This window comes from Protobothrops mucrosquamatus, unplaced genomic scaffold, assembly GCF_001527695.2.
Source record: "Protobothrops mucrosquamatus isolate PMUCROS unplaced genomic scaffold, P.Mucros_1.0 scaffold1019, whole genome shotgun sequence".
NCBI lineage: Eukaryota > Metazoa > Chordata > Lepidosauria > Squamata > Viperidae > Protobothrops > Protobothrops mucrosquamatus.
Window position 1 is genome coordinate 155,208 of NW_015387255.1, and position 4,229 is coordinate 159,436.

At 45.8% G+C, this 4,229-nt stretch overlaps 1 protein-coding gene across 1 annotated transcript in view; it reads right to left on the reverse strand.

Annotated features, from left to right (window-relative positions):
- Window positions 1–3,924, reverse strand: part of TMBIM6 (transmembrane BAX inhibitor motif containing 6) — a 15,232-nt gene extending 11,308 nt beyond the window's left edge. Inside the window, exon 1 of the mRNA XM_015819924.1 lies at window positions 3,826–3,924. The gene's annotated coding sequence lies outside the window, so the exon portion shown is untranslated. The remainder of the gene's footprint in view (window positions 1–3,825) is intronic.
- Window positions 3,925–4,229: the final 305 nt, after the last annotated feature.

The window sequence follows — 4,229 nt, forward strand, 5'->3', positions numbered from 1 at the left end:
ACCCTGAGGAGACCCACTCTGTGGGAGCGTACCGGTCTATGGGAGGGAATCTGTGGCAGAAGGCGGTCTCGGAGATAGCCAGGCCCAATGCCATGGAGCGCTTTAAAGGTGGTAACTAACACCTTAAAGCGCACCCGGAAGGCCACTGGCAACCAGTGCAGCTCGCGCAGCAGCGGTGTTACATGGGAGCGACGAGTCCTTCCCAACACCGCCCGCGCGGCCGCATTCTGGACCAGTTGAAGCCTCCGGGTGCTCCTCAAAGGGAGCCCCATGTACAATACAGGTAGTCCCCCACTTACAACAGTTCATTTAGTGACCATTCAAAGTTACAACGGCATTGAAAAAAGTGACCTATGACTGTTTTTCACACTTACAACCACTGCGGCATCCCCTGTGGTCACATGATCAAAATTCAGACACTTGGCAACTGTCTCATATTTATGACGGTTGCAATGTACCAGGCCATGTGATCAGCTTTTGAGACCTTCTGGCAAGCAAAGTCAATGGGGAATCCAGATTCACTTAACAAAGGCAATGGTTCACTTAACAACCATGGCAAGAAAAGTCATAAAATGGGGGAAAAACTCACTTAACAAATGTTTCATTTAGCAACATAAATTTTGGGCTCAATTATAGTCATAATTCAAGGACTACCTGTGTAATATGGCAGTTGAGAAAAAACCATCAGGGATATCAATATAATCAGCAGGCCTATGCACAAAGCTAGGTCTTCAAAGCCTTATGAAAAGGTCAATAGGGTTGAAGTCATCCTCAGCCCCAGGGGAGAATGTTCCAGAGGCCAAGGGCACACCTCCCAGTACCTCCCAGCTGACATTCCTTCGCTGATGAAACCCACAGTAAACTCAATCTGCCAGACTGAATTTCTGTTACAACTCTACAAACATTTCCATATTCCATTCTTCTTCTCCACAAACAGGAACTTACTAATTATCAAAGAGAGGGGGAAAGGGATGGAGGCAAAGGGGTAGGCTGTCCCCCATTTATAGCCTCTCCTGTAAACAGCAGACCAATTCTCACAGCTGCCAAATTGCAAGAGAGAGAAAAATGTCACAGAATGAACCATGACTTTGTACATTCCTCCAACACTACCTACGACATCAGAAAGCCAGCCATTTAGCTTTGAAGTCTTGCACTGCAAGTCATCTTGTTACCACAGGAGTCTGTTGAGGTAGGCAGGAGAGACATCACAGGAAACTTCTATGACTAGTAATTTACACGGAAAAACTCCTCTGAACCTACGTCTCACCTCCAAAGGGTTTATACCAAATGCCACATGTATGATGTGTGACATTTGTGGAGGAGGGTCAAAATAGTCAAATGGCAGTTACAGCATTAACACTGTCTATCAATCTCTTATATACACATACCAAAAAAAAAAAAAAAAGCTTCAGTGCATGGGCATGGCCACAATTTTGCCAGTTTACCTGGGCAGGCGGAGAAACACTAAAGGTAAAAAGTTCATCCCAAGTCTTTTAATCCCTGTGTAGCAAGCTATTTACCTTTAAAAACTCAGTTTCTCATCAAAAGTCAGATCTATAGAGCAGTTGTCCCTCCCCTCCTTATACTGTGTCAGACAAATCTCACATTCAGCTGAGTTTTTCTTCGCTCAGGCTAGTGGTCATACACCAGGTTGTCTTTGGAAAATACTATCCAAAGCAGAATGCAAGGCACAGGCTTTACAACCTGACTCTCCCAAAGTGTGTGGAAGATGATCTAATTTAGTATCCAACTTGATGACCACAACTCATGAAATAACTGAAATTCAAGAAACGTGCCAATGCTACTCTTGAAGTTTTGTAACACTTTGCACATAAAGCAGCATAAACTTAATAGGAAAACCACCTAAAATGTCCACAGATGTGAATATCTTTCAACTGTAACAAGCTACCAGGATAACAGAGTCCAGAGAGTCCAATCTAAACTAAAAGAGGCATAGGAAGGTTATTTCCGCCTATATTGTTCAGATTTCCTAACAGACTTGATATGGATCTTCTACCCTAGTATTGATTCTCCTTTGTTGCATATGCCTTTTAATGCAGGTTACAAAATTCACTTGTCTCAGAACCTTTTCACAAATAAAGCACAATACAAATATAAGGCCTATCTCACTCCAAATATTCTCTAAATGCATCAAATATATGACTTTCAGATGCATTTATAACTAGAAGACATCAACCAATATTATCAATGTTTATTAAAAAAAACATGTAGGGCATTAGGTTGGAGAAATTTGCTCTAGAGCTACCTTATTCAATTTGGGTACCTATCAAGTACATGGTTTTCAATTACCATAATTAATCAGCAAGGCTATCGCTAAGGATTCTGGGAACTAACGTACAGCTTCCAGGTTGAGGACAATTTCTACATAGCACATATTTAAAATTCCAGCTAAGCTTCTATTCTCCTAAAAGGAAAACAAAACCTATACTGAAAAATATTCAGGATCATTATTGTCCGGGGAGGTTCAGCCTCCTCCAATCCTTCAAAAATGTTCCAACTCATCAGCTAGAATCCTGCTGCTTCCCTGCTTGAAGAATCTCTCCAGATGTCTGGAGTTTTAATTTTAACTCACTCTGGTTGAAGCCAAAATCCAGGATGAAACATTGCTAATTCGGAGATCGGGAAGCCCCATATTGAACGAGAGGGGAAATTTTATGACGCCTGAAGACACAGAAAAACACCTTACTGGTTTCCTCTGATGTCTTCCTTCCCCTTTTGGGGGGGCAAAAACAACAAGAAGATTTGCATAAAACCTGTTTTCCGTTTCCCGCACGACAGCAGCAGAAGCAGGAAGGCAATGGCCAAGATAGCAAAGACTTTCGGATAGGCAGGACCATATCCTTGTTTAATGAAAGCTTGTTACACTCCGAACCAGACATAGCGGGGGAAAAAAGCCCACGCCCCCCCCCAAAAAAATACTTCCTTCGCGCTAGACACGGAAAAAGGAAAGGAAAAAAAAATCTGCGTTGCCCAATAGCGACAGATCTTTCAAGGAAAACCGAGAGCAGACGTCGTCTATTTTTAAACCGACGCTGCTGCTATTATTATTATTATTATTATTATTATTATTATTATTATTATTATTATTATTATTTATTGAATTTATATACCGCCCTATCTCCCTTACGGGACTCAGGGCGGTGAACAGGCGATAATAAAAACCACGATAAATATACACAAGTACGAGTACCGTATACAGGAATTATTATTAATTTTTTTTTTGGCCTTTTGCCGTCGTCTATCAGCCAGTAGGACGAGGTCGGCGTCTCTCTCTCGCTACTACACCATTTTAGGTGCGACGCGCGCAAGCCAACAACAGGCCGAGCTCTTCAGCACACCCTCATTCCACGACGAGCGGAGGGGCTGGGAACATGGGGACTGCTCGGGCCGGGGAAGACCGAGGCCTTTGGAAACCCCCGAAGGCCGGGACCGAATCGCCAAAGGCGGCTCTCTTTCCCAGGTCGAGGAAAATCCCGCCCACCGACCCAACTGGGGGAGGGGAATGGGGGGGCATTAGAGATCTCTATGACGTTATCTCTCGGAACGCGGACGTAAGAATGGCCGAGCGGCCGGGCTTCCACGAAGCAGGCCGGGACGGTCCGTTCAACGCCGCTCCCCCCTTCAACTCCTCGCTGTGGGGAGAGGAAAGTCCGAAGGGGGAGGGGCAAGCCCCGGAACACGGTGACACCCTCGGAGGAACCCCACGAAAGGCGCCTCAGAGGCAACAGGGGGCGGGGGTGAGTGGGGGTCGCAAGGTTGCCATAGGAACGGAAACCGAAAGAGGCGGCCCAGCCGTCGTCTTACCCGCCACAGAGAAGGCGTCCCGTCGCGGTTACAACAGCTGCAGCTACTGTTCTGATCGAACTGTACGTGTCTCCGGCCTCGAACGCCTCCGCCCCGCCTTTTATCTCCTCCCCACCTGCCATTGGGTAGTTTCATCCTCAAGGTCCCGCCTATTGGTGTTTTTTTTTTCCCGAAGACTTCTGCGTTCTTCTTCATTGGCTGAGAGGTGGCTCTTTTCCCTTGCTATTGGTCCCGCGGCCGCGCCCAAGCGGCTGCTATTGGTTCATACCGGACGAAGGAGCACATCATACACAGACGCACGCACATACAGATACGTACGTTCGCGACGTTCATTGGTTTCTTTATTGGTAGGCGACGCCCATGATGAGTTGAGATTTTATTGCCCTTCTTCCCAAGTTCTCCTT